Genomic DNA, 13519 nt, shown 5'->3' with positions numbered 1-13519 from the left:
CTGCTTTTAACTACTTAATTATTTGCAAAGTTCTTAGAGAATCTTAAATTTAACCAAAAAACAAACAAACAAACAAACAAAAAAACAACCAAACAAACCAAAAAAAAAAATTCACACACACAGCAGAAGTTGTATTGCAAATATCTGACCCAGAGTTATGAATAAAGCAATAGTAGAATTGAGAACATTTTGTTGCCATTTGTGAGGGAACCTACTGTAACCTATTAATATAATCTTACAAAATCGATGAGAATTCTCGATCAAGGTCTCACCATCATATATCATGGGATTAATTTTGGTAGATTACAAACTGGAGTCTGATATGTGCTTATTTTTTTCCCTAGTCTTTGCAGTAGTCAAACAAAGTCCAAACCACTAGTAAGAGCTTCTACCCAACGTTTTCCTGAGAATAATTCCCAGATGTGCTCATGTACAATGGCCAAGATAACCTGATGACTAGTTTCTGGAACAATATTCTGTTTGCTATAAAACACATTCCTAGGGGCATGTAATTTTTTCTCTACACACCTAATTTAGGACATAGGTGAACCAAGATCACAGCTCTAGTGGGAACACTACAACAGGTTTTGTGTCTAAGTGGCAGATGGCACTGGACATCACCATTAGCTATTGCTCTTCCAGGCTTGTAAACAAGTTACATTAACTGAGCAAAAATGACATTTCTGCATACATGATGACATAATTATGGGTGTAGACTTAATCTTAGAGGAAGATTCCAAAAAAGCTTATGTCAGGACAAATTGTAAATACACTGCCATAGGGGTATTTTTTAGGATTTCTTTACTCACCATATTTGCAAAGAACTCAGTGTCATTTGACAGTAGTCCTGTTATTGTGAGAACTTCTGTTTGACTGGTAGGGAACTTCGTTCTTCAGTCCCACCTGGCACTTTGGGGCTAAGGGCTCTCTAGACTTCATCAACTGAAACAACAGTAGTTTGTATCCATGTAATACAGTGATGTAAACCAAGAAGTTAATACTTTGACATTCTGAAAGTGTTTTCTCATCAGATAGCTCCAATACTACCAGATGTTATTTTCCATAAATAAAGGCAATAAATGAGGCAATAAAGTACCTTAACGAAGTTGAATTTTTAAATTTCAGATTTTGCTTTTAAAGAGTAAAACAGTTTTATTTTCATTTCATAGTTATAAAAATATTGTCAGCCATATGAACTGGTGTAATAAAGATATCATCTGAAATCTCACTATGCAGTGATAACCGCTAGGTATGTAGTTTTCCCCAACCCTCCTTCTTTTCTATTATCTGTTTATCTATTTGTCTGAAAACAATGCAATAAATACATGTGGGGAAAAAACAAATATTAGAGAATAAATATAAAGTGAAAAGCAAAATTCCCTCCTCCTTTCTTTTCCATCCCTAAATCAGTTTTCAGAGGTTAAATGTTTATGTTTTTCTGCTATTTATGTTTCAACTTTGAATATTATCTGTTGATTTCCAGATACAAAGGAAAGAATTTAGTCTACTCAGGTTACTTCCTACTAGTTTTTCCTTCCTACCATTTTAATAATCATATTATCTCTTTGATTTCTATTAATTACTTACTGACTTTAAATATTATTACTGAAATTGCTATTGCCTGTTCCATAACTGTCAAGTGTCTCTCTTCACTTTTCATGTTAGTAAAATGATACTCACATCACTATTCAAATTTCCAACTCTCTTGCCCATTTTTTAAGCTTCAATTTCTGTACTATTGCAGTGTCAAGATTTGTAATATTTATATTTTGTTCCGCGAAGGTTTAAAAGCAAGAGACCTGGGTTAAAATTATATTTCTATTACATGTAAACTGCGTAATACATTTCTGCTAGGCCTTGGTAGTGAGTATGTGACTTACTTTTTCATTTTCCTAAAGGTGTCTTTTGATGAACAGAAGTTTCTAATTTGAATAAAGTCCAAAATATTTTTTCTTTTATGATTGTGGTTTTTTATATACGAAGAAATCTTCGCCTACTGCATAATTGCAAAGATATTCTTTATGCTTTCTTCCAAGGATTTTATAGTTTTGACTTTTATTTTTAAGTTTTTAGTTTATCTCAATTTAATTTTTTAGATGTTGTGATGTACAGTTCAGGATATAGAGATATCCATCCAGTTCTAGCAACATTTGTTGAAAATATTTTTCCATTGAATTTCTGACATCTCAATCAATTGGCTGAATGTATAGGGAGGTCTATTCCCAGATTCTCTAGTCTTTTCAATTCGTCTATTTGCCTTTTCCTATGCCAATAACATTCGGTCTTAATTATTGTAGCTTTATAATAAGTCTTAAAATCAGGGAGTCTAAATCCTTCAACTTGTTTTCTTTTTCAAGATTATTTTGGTTATTCTAGGTCTTTTGTGTATTTCCATAAAGCTTTTTATGTTAGACTGTCAATTTCCTCCAAAATGAAAAAAGCATTCTGAGTTGGAAGTATATTGATTCTACAGGTCACTTTGAGGTGAAATGACATCTTTACAATACTGTCTTGCAACACTGTGCATAGTGTATTTCTCTATTCATTTAGGTCTTTCTTAATTTCTTTCTGCAGTTGTGTGGTTTTCAAAGTAGAGATATTTTATGCCTTTTCTTTAATGTATTCTTAGGTAGTCAATGTTTTTGACACTATTATAAAGGATATTTATTTTAAATGTTATTTTCTATCAGTTTGTTCTCTGTATGAGTTTATGTTATTTTCCAATTGTTTGTTGAAACGATATAGAAATACTGACTTTGTATCCTACAACCTTGCTGAATTCACTTATTTGAGCTAATAGATTTTTGGAGAATCATGTAGAATCATGTTGTCCATGAATAAAGGCAGTTTCATATCTGCTTTTCTAATCTTTATTTCTCATGACCCATTTCTTTATATGTTATAGCCATCATTTCTTGCAAACTTTTAAACATATTTATCAGTTATTTTAAAGTCTTTCTCTGCCAACTTTAACACCTAGGTCCTTTGTTGGTCTCTTTCTATTGACTGTAAGTCACATTTTCCCATATCTAGTAATTTTTTTATTGTTATGCTGTGAGTAATACTTTTCAGAGTCTCTGGATCGTCCTCTGAAAAGTGTTAAGTTTCATTTTAGCAGACAGTTAAATTACAGACAGATCACTTTCAATTTGAGGAAGCTTGTTTTTTACTTTGTTAAGGTAGGTCTCTGGTTTAGTTTTGGTGATGTAGTCTTTATTCCTAATTTCATGAAAAGCCCAGGATGTTTACCAAGCTCTCCTAACTTAGCTGGGTTTTAACTCCAAAGTATGTCTTATCTGTGGTGGGCAGCAGCTAAAATCTCTGCTTAGCTCTTGGAGCCTTCTCCAGCTGTTATCTTCTGCGAGGCTCCTTAGATTCTCACTGGCACAGTCACCAACTGAGGCAGTCAACCAATGATTTGAAGGGAGTTTATATACAGATTTGTGGACTTCTTATTCAGTAGCTCCTTCCTTTGAGATTCTCTCTAGATTTTTGGCTGTTCAGACATTCCTAGACTTTGTTCTCTAAATTCTTAGGCCAATAATACTGTGGCTTTCTTCTAGAGTTCTATCCTCCCATGCTGCACATGCTGAAAAGTGAGAAGGGCTATTTTTATAGGGTTAAATAGACACTAAAAATGTTCCTTATTCCTCAGATATATTATTCCCACTCTCTAGCATCATTCCTGGACTACCTCTATTGGCATATTCTTATCAGTCTTTGCATGTACACAGATTTCTTCTACTGTTGATAATTTTTTAATTGACATAGACAACACATCTTTTCCTTTCTATTCTTTTTCTGAATATGATGAAATATTTAAAAGTTCACAGACTAGAAGTCCATGAGATGGGACCAGTTCTTGTTACCATGTCTTTCTAGAATTTAAAAATAACACTGATGATGCAATTCTTATAATGGCAAAAGCATTTAGAAAGATGAATAAGGGAATTAGTCAGCCCTGTAGTCAGATGATAGGCCTTCCTAAATAAAGCTATTTAGACACTTCCTCCTGCATGTGGAGCTTCTAATTAACTTTTGAACTCATAATTCCCTAGGGTTTTGTCACTATATTCATCTCCCAGTTCCTCTCCCAGTGATGTATGGGTGCCATTCAAAACATATTTCTAAATAAAACTCTATTTTCTCTTTTTTTCCACCAAAAAAGTAACATTAACTATAGAATGAGAAAAATGTAAAGAATAAAAAATATGTAATTGAGTTACATTCCAGGTACAAATTCTTATTATTCAAGTTGGCATACATTTACAATATTAAATAATCAATATCTTGAGCATTCAATTTTCGCATTCCCTTTTTAAAAACTGCTAGGCTCTTCTTTAAATATCAACATCCTTAGAAACACTGATCCATCTTCTAATATATACTAGAAATTCTTTTAGATTTTAGGGTCTATAGATACTTCTTGATTAGCTTTTAAAAATAAATATAAGATGTCTGAACAGCCCATCGAAAATCCTGCTATTCTACTGAATTTAAAATCACTTTTTTTTACTTTAGGTTAAAACTACTATCTAAGTAGCCAAATAACCAAGCAACTCAACTACTATCTCTATTCCACTTACAAATGATTCTGATTAAGAATTTATTTAACATACAATGGAGAAAAGAAAGCCTCTTCAATAAATGGGGCTGGGAAAATTGGAAAGCCACATGCAAAAGAATGAAACTAGACTGGTATTTGTCACCATATACCAGAATTAACTCAAAATGGATCAAAGACCTAAAAATAAAATCTAAAACAATAAAATGCATAGAAGAAAACATAGATACCAAACTTAAGGACCTTGATCTTAGACAGGATTTTATGAATTAGACTTCAAAAGCAAGAGAAGTAAAAGTAAAAATAAATGAATGGAACTATATTAAACTGAGAAGCTTCTGCACAGTAAAAGAAACCATCAACAAAACAGAGAGGCAACCACCAACTGAATGGGAGAAGATATTTGCAAATGACACTTTTGATAAAGGGCTAATATCCAAAATGTATAAATAACTCATACAACTCAACAACAACAACAAAACAATCCAATTTAAAAAATGGGCAAAGGATCTGAACAAACACTTCTTCCAAGAAGACATAAAAATAGTCAACAGATATATGAAAAGATGCTCAACTTCACTAGCTATTAGAGAACTGCAAATCAAAATCACAATGAGATACTACCTTACACCCACTAGACTGGTTATTATCAACAAGACAAGGAATTACAAGTGTTGGAGAGGCTGTGGGGGAAAATGAACCCTCATAGATTGCTGATAGGGATGTAAATTGGTACAGCCACTATTGAAAACAGTTCCTCAAAGGTTCCTCAAAAAATTAAGAATAGAATTTTCATATAACCTACAATCTCTCTTGTGGGTATCTACCCCAAAAATTTGAAAACATTTATCTATAAAGATATATGCACCCCAATGTTCACTGCAGCATTATTCACAGTAGCCACGACATGGAAACAATCCAAGTGCCCTTTGATAGATGATTGGATAAAGAAACTGTGGTACATATATTCAATGGAATATTACTCAGGTATAGAAAAGATGAAATACTGCCATTTGCAACAATATGGATGGATCTTGAGAATATCATGCTAAGCAAAATAGATGAGACAGAAAAAGCTGAGAACCATATAACTTCACTTATATGTGGGACATGAAACAAAGCAATAAATGAACAAGAGAAACAAACAAAAACTCGTAGACACAGACAATAGTTTAGTGGTTACCAGAAGGAAATAAGGGAAGTAGAAAAGGGACAAGGGAATAAAACATATGGGGATGGAAGGAGATTTGACTTTGGGTGGTAAACACAATGCAGTTTGCAGATGATGTATTATAGAATTGTATGTTTGAAACCTATATATTTTTATTAACCAATATCACCCCAATAAATTTAATTTAAAAAATAGTTCATTTAGTTACATATATTTAAAACCTTTATATGGTGTTCCTGTATAAACCAATCACTTTTATAGACAATACAATTCTTCTTTGTTTATTTTCAACAATGAATTTGTCAAAAATTTGTGTTATCTGGCTTTTGATGTAGTAATAAACCACCCCAATATCTCTGTGGGTTATAACCTGTATTACTTGCTCAAGTTCATGAGGTGGCTCTGCTGTGTTTAGCTGAGCTTTGTTGAGCTAGACCTTGGATCCACAGGTATTTTTCTTCATTCTATAGCCCAGGCTGAAGGAGTTAGCCAGATCTTGGACATGCTGTTTTCATTTTAAAGGGAAAAATCAAGAGAGTGGTACCAAAATATGTAAAATATGCAAGCACACTTAAAACTTCTACTGAAATATTCTATTAACCAAAGAAAGTAATATGACTTAGCCAAAGTCAATGGACAGGAAAGTGGGCTGTACTCACAGAGAAGCATGGCAAATATATGGAAGGAAATAATGCAATTTACCACAGCCTGCCCTCTTCTTCACAATTGTTCACTTCCTTTCTGTAATCACCCCATCCTAAAGATACTCCAAGGTCTCATTCAATCAAAATATCTAACTTGGTATCTAAGATATGGAGTATACATCATACCCAAATGTAGCTCTTCTTAAGCCAAAGTCCCATGAACTAAAAAATTAGTTATTTGCACCTCATATACACATTTAAAATCACGGAACCCACAATAACACACTCATTTAGAAAGGGGATAAAGGGAATGACCTAGTAATCACTGTCCACAACAATTCTGAAATCCCATTGAGCAACAGTTGTAAGGTCTACTAACCTGAGTGTAGGGAGCTTTGCTTAATCAATATTCAGCTCTGTTTCCTGAAGGTAGCTTCTTCATAGTCTATTGTTCTTCATGACCCTGAACCTCACTTTTAGGGAGGTTTTTCCTTTTCCAATATACTCTTTGAGAGAAATTGCCCGCTTTGGCTGCTGAACAGCTTCCTCAGCCTGCCCATAGAAAGTTGAAAGCTTGCAGGTAGTTTTATTGTTAAACAATCACATCCTCTTTTAAATTAAGGCTGGTGGCAATTTTGGCATTACGACGCTTTCCAAACATTGTTAGTTTCTTTGATATCTTTCTTTCCTGTCAATGCACCTTGCCAATAATTGGAAGACATTTCTAGTAATCTATAATTAGAAGACATTTCTCTAGACTTAATTCCAGATAATTTGCACTGTTCAGGCTTCCATTGTGCCAAATCTGTGGTCTCTTTACTGTGAGCCATTTTGTACAAGTGAAATGATTTACTGGGGAACACTTGAAGGGAATCAGAGGTCTTAACAAATGATATGGTGACAACAGTCTTGATTTGGTTTTCACTCCAAGCTTGAGTTGTCTTCTTCCTGTTCCTCCTTTCTCTCCCTCCCCCTCCTTCTTCTCCTTCTTATTAATTGGGTGTACTTTTACTCAACAAGATGAAAATATTAGTTCTTTATATTATGAAAGAAGACAAATACATTTTATAGACACTTTATGAGATTTTTGTAAAAATATTTTATAGGTACATTCTGATATTTTTTGAATTCACTAAAAATAACTAAAATTATTCCACTTAAGAAAATATACGCACACTGGAAAACAACTAGCCATGCCTTTGACATGGTCTTTGCACTGACGAGGTTTTGTCTTAATTTGCAAATAGCTGACTGGCTGGAGAAGAGAAAGAGTTGTACCTTTCAACCGTGTCTCTGGACTTCTGGATTCTCATTTTCCTTTCTACTGTTATTTGAAAAAGTCCAATTACTTTCTGAACTAATCTCTTTCTTATAATACCTACTAAGAAATTTTGGGCTACCAACATTCTGTCTTGATAATTCTTTGCCAAAGTCACAAGTTTATAGGTATATTTTCTGCCTTTCGAGTTATCTCAGTTGACAGTTTTACTAAAATTTTCACCACTGCATCAGCGAAAATTGTATAGATTTTCATTTTTCTAGCTTCTATTAACATCAAGTCTCCTATAATAGACACATGACAAATACCATATATTTTCGGTTATTGCTGTAGTTGTTATAGTGGTGCATTGCTTCTAGGTATCAATTTCTTTATTGTGGTGACAAACAACCCTCAAATCACTGCAACTTACAGCAACAAACAGTCATTTGTCACTCATGCTACTGGACTCTGCTGGGCTCTTTTGGGCTCAGCTTGCATTATGTGTCTTCTCTCTTTGAATTGAGTCTAAGGAGTAGCCAGGATTTGAAACATGCTTTTCTGACTGTGGACAGCAGAAAGAAGAGGAAGAATATCAAACCATACAAGTGCATTTAAAACTTCTGCCCTGATGTGCTGGATGACATATCTGCTCACATTCTATTGGTTAAAGCAAACCATATGGCAACAAAAGTTAACCAAAGTTAATGGGTGAAAGAAGCAAATGCTGATCATAGGACAGGACGGAAAAGAATAACTATGAACAAAAAATAAAATATACCACAACAAAAATTTACTAAAAAGCAAGTGTGTTCCTTCCAGCTGCTGAAGGTACTATAAAGAAAACCATGTCTCTGATGTCAGAAAACTTAGTCCAGCAGAATTCAGCTTATATATTTTTATTAAAATGTGAATGTATGGGATGTAATGTGAATGTATGGGAACCTATGCCACCTAACTCAGAATCAACGCGCCTTACGGAAGGCTTCCTGGAGGCAGTACCCGCTGACTGCTACCTAGATGGTGAGCAGGAGCTGACGTGAGGAAGGAGCTAAGGAGCAGTGGACAGGGAGGAGAGTTTTCGGCTGCTCAGCCTAAAGGCAAGAGAGAGCTTGAGGAACCAAAATATTACAGTATAGTTGCAGTGCAGAGACAAATCCTATCAAATTCACAAAACAATGTTTGAAAAATTTTATATGCAGAAGATAAATATTGACTTTAAGACTGTGGAGTCACAAGTCCCATAAACAATCTCATGATAGGATACTGCTGTACAATGAAAACTGAAAAAGAAGGAGGAAAAAAACCCAAATCCTGTGCCTTTCAGAGTTGGAACACTTCAGAGAGCGCGGGCATTTACACTTAACACAGTCCAGGGGAAAGGCAGAGTCATTTGACTAAACTGCCATGTGGCCTGGCACTTACATCCCTCCAGCATGCTTTGTGGGAGAAATCCTCAGTGTTTCAAACTGAATTGAATGCTGTTAATGTGGTAATTATTTTACTATCAAGGCAACTATTGGCAAGAAAAAAAATGCCTTGAGGTTCATAATTTAGATGTCTGATCAGTTGCTCTGTCAATTAACTACATTAGCCAGATTTTAGAAAAAAAAGAAATTGAATGCAATTTTTGTCTATCACTTTTCAAGGGTGTGGCTTTGAATCTGGTCTACTCAGTGTGAAGGAAGCTGAAGAACATCCTGATTTTGTGTCTTAGCACAGCGCACTGCCCTGTGGAAGAGCCTAGCATACTTGTAACATGGGTAGGCCCACTGTCCTTTAGAAATGGACAGCTGGGGAATGTTAACATGCTGATGACAAGCATAAAAAAAATAATAACACTTCTGGCTCAGTGTGTACTCAGCGTGCATGTATTTTAACAGGAGGAATCTTTTAAGTGTCAGCCATAAACTGCTTTCAGAGCATAATCTTGTAAAATACGTCTTTGTAAAGTATGCCAGGATGCAGAATTTTTAAATATTCGCCTTTAACACTCTTCTCACTTCCCTTAAGCACCTCTGTAAGGTGCGTATTTCTATAAGGACCAGTCATAAGAAGAGAAGTTATAGTCAGTAAAAACAAAAATCTAGAATATTAGGAGTGATCAAATGTTGCTACAATATTAATGCATTACATGTGATCTTTTTTTTTCACCAAAAATATTGGACACATGGTGATACATTTGCACTTCAGCTCCACCGTTGATTGTCTTATTGTTGCTGAATCTGCATCTCTGATCTTGTCATAGGCAAAATACTGAAAAGACAAAGTATGCATTTGGTGTCTTCCATTCATCCAGGATTTCATTGCTCTTGCTACAAAATTACCTCTTTTACTGTAACCCAGTACCAATAGCTCTAATTTACTGGTTGCTTAACAGGGATCTGGATACTGTGCTAGTCAATGTATGTACCTTATATAATAATAGTAGGTAAACATGTTCCTCTCATTTTATAGATGAGGATGCTAAGACATCTCAAACATTAGTCTTCTTAAGCTCAAAAGCTAGCAAAGTGCTGGGAGGCAAGATTCAAACCAGATCTCTCTGACGGTAAGAAAACTCATAGTTCTGACCTCTCCACAGCACTTGCTGTCTGCACGTGGATTTGTTTCTTACACACTCTGAGGCATGGCTAAGAGGAAGCAAACTGTTTAATGCTAAGATGCGAAAGACTATAACCCCTCCTCCCCCCCTTAATACCTCCCCACCTTTTATCTTCTTTTTCACTTTGGAAAATAAATTGCTCATTCAAATGAATCTTTAATTGAATAGATTTTGTGTAAGGTAACAAAAGGAAATAAAACGTTTTAGACAAATTGAGGAAGTATTTGGAAATAGGAAAGGGGAGTGGGAGTCATTCAGTGGCCATTCAAGTCATTCCATGTAGTTGGTAGTGCAATGTCTCCTGGGTAATGCTTTCTTTTGGAGCAGGTCTAAATCACAGATCCTCACATCAAGTCAGCCTTGCTCACCTCCTCTCTCAAGAATGTTCAGCGTAATGTAAAGCTTTAAAAAGAAAAGATTGAAGAAAACCAGTGAGGTGTAGTACTAGCTGACATTTTAATGCAGATTTTTATTTCCCTGTTTAAACACACAGAATATTGGTAATAAGGTTAGTAAGTTGAGCCAATTTACATGAATTTAAAGTCTCTAGTACCAGTGCCGCCTTCCTTTTGTCGTCATTTATAATTTATTTACCAGGTAAATAATTTGTTTACCAGACTTATCCTTCGGTATTTCACTACATTTTATGTGAACTCATTTCTCATAAACTTCCCCACCTCCATTTACTTACAGTTAATTTATCTTTCTTTCGTGTTCCCAAAGCACTATTATCTCTCACTATATAACAGCTCTTACATATAACATTGTATTTTTTTTTTTATGTTATACTTTTTTCACCTTAACAATTTCTTAGGGTCTACATTGACTTACAGATTTTTAATGAGAGCATCTAACAGCGTCTAGCACTAATTGCTGATAATTAAATATATAGTTTCTATATCTTTATTTAATAGATGAAATTTTTCAGCCACAGGGTCAATGTAACCTGTCATGTGAGTCTGAAAAAGTTAAGTCTTTATCTATATGGAACTATTCTTCTATTCATTCCTCTTCCTCTTTTTATTTGCTCACTTACTCATGCTTTCTCTTGCACTCGTGCTCTTTTACCTTTGTCATTTGGTATTTCTCTCTCTCTCTCTCTCTCTCTCTCTCTCTCTCTCTCTCTCTTTCTTTCTCTCTAACTCTGCCTGTTTATCATCACCGTTTGTCTTTGCTTAGCTTGATTCTGCAACAGGCTCCTTATGGTGGTAGGGAAGATGGCCACTGGTACTGGGTTCAAATTTTCCAAGCTTAGTAACTATAGCAGAAAGAGAACTTGTTTATCCAGCATTAAAAATGTCATCGTCCTTCCTTGGCTTATCTTATCTTACTTTTGGCTGGTAATATTCTAATATGAACGTAAGTCAAGAGGATATACCTCAAATATCTGAAACCTGATCTACTACCTTCTTTAGTGTATTGGCTAGGTTTTCATTGTGATAATGCTTTGTAATAAACAACTCAAAAAACCTTAGCTCCGGTCTCAGAAGATATTACCTGGTGGTCCCAAAAGTGCTGCCAGCAGTGCTCAAGGCCACATGCTTCTTCATTAACATACTGTATTTGTCCCTTTCCTTAATCTTTGATTTATAGTCTTAGGCTGCATTCTAGTTGTACTAAATTAGAATTAGTCATAATTAGCTAATGCTAATTAGTTTAGACCTGAGCCGTACATGCCAGTCATAGAGTTATTTTTCTGAAGCACATGAATTGCTTACAGGGGTGACGGGTGGTTACCTAAACACAATTGGGGTACTAGAACCCCCAAAAGATGATCAAAGCCTGCTGGAATCAGCAAATGTCCAACACGAAATATCATGCTTACATTTTAGATTTCTTATTTCAGTCAAAGCTTGTGGTTTAGTCTACTTTGGTCTTAAGAAGAAAGATCAGATCTATGATCTAACTCTCATGATCTAAACTCTCTATTAGTAGATACCACTTCAAAAACCAAACTGAGAAAGTTTGCAGAATAAGGGACAGGTAAAGAAGAGATACTTAGTAAGGGGTAATGTTTTCCTTCCACCATTTGATCTAGGGATAAAAAGTAGCTACTTAAGTTTAAACTTTTTCTTTCACTGGAAAGAATATAAGACATTATATTAGAAACATCTCATGGTACATCATTGTTCCAGTTCTAATGGCGGGGAAAAAGAAGTCAAATGTTGGTCATGATGGTGGGGGAAGAGTTATCCAGAAATGTTTTTCTTCATTAAAAAAAATCCAAATACATATGTAAGAAATTAAGGATAAATGTCAAATAATACACAAATCAAAAATAAATTTAGTATATCTGAAATATCTGATGTGTGACAAATACTTAGGATGATTAAAGAAACAATTTTAGCAATACTGAGGACAAGATTATTACTACTTTCTGGTTATACCTATAGTGTGTCTTGGATTCAATGTTTATTAAATGGACTGCTATGATTTCTCAATAAAAGCTTTCTTATTCAGAATTCACTGTGCTTATAAAACTCCTATCTCAACCTTTTTTTTTAAAAAAAAAAATTGTTTGCAAGGTGGTTTTGAACTACTCTGAAGAGTGTCCATAATTCTATTTGATAATATTCCTCTGGGAATGACCCAAAATTGTCTGCTTGTTAATATTGTAGAGATGAAATGAAATAATATATGAGATGCGACTGAAATAGTCCTGAATACGTGGAAAGTGCTCAATAAACTGCAGGACCAGTTATCTTTGTTATTGCTGCTGTTATTTTGCCTCATGTCATTTGAATTATTTTTCTATAAGAGCAAATTCTGTGTGCAAGTTGCTGCTCTCAGGATTTGGTGGCAGGTAAAGTCCAGCAATGCTTTTGTCTGATCTCAAAGGATGCATGAAGGAAGCAGCTGGTTTCTAACATCATTGCTGTGACAGCCCTCAGACCCACCACAGCCTCACATGCAGTTGGGGCTGTTGGTAGCTTCTGGAGAAAGAATGCTTGAACATCTTCAGTGTGTCCACTTTTTTTCAAGGAATAGTATCCATGTGTCTCAAAGTGAAAATTAAATCCAAACTTCCTACATCATCAAACACTTGCTGTTCCTCTTTGAAAACTTGGTGAATCTGGTGCTCATGAAAACACGGGTTAGTGAAGATCAGTGTGAAATGCCAAGTGACACATGTCTTCTTCCTTCACTTTGGCTCTTGATGTTCATGGTCCCAATAATTCCTTAACAGAAGAAAAGCAAGCAATTAAACAAAAAGATAATAGAAATGATGCTAAGAAAGTACAGAGTTATCCCACAGTTAATGGCAGAAGAAATGCTA

Source organism: Pteropus alecto, unplaced genomic scaffold (genome assembly GCF_000325575.1).
Source record: "Pteropus alecto unplaced genomic scaffold, ASM32557v1 scaffold164, whole genome shotgun sequence".
NCBI classification, from domain to species: Eukaryota; Metazoa; Chordata; class Mammalia; order Chiroptera; family Pteropodidae; genus Pteropus; species Pteropus alecto.
The sequence above is the reverse complement of the archived record's forward strand: the minus strand, read 5'-3'. Positions refer to the sequence as shown.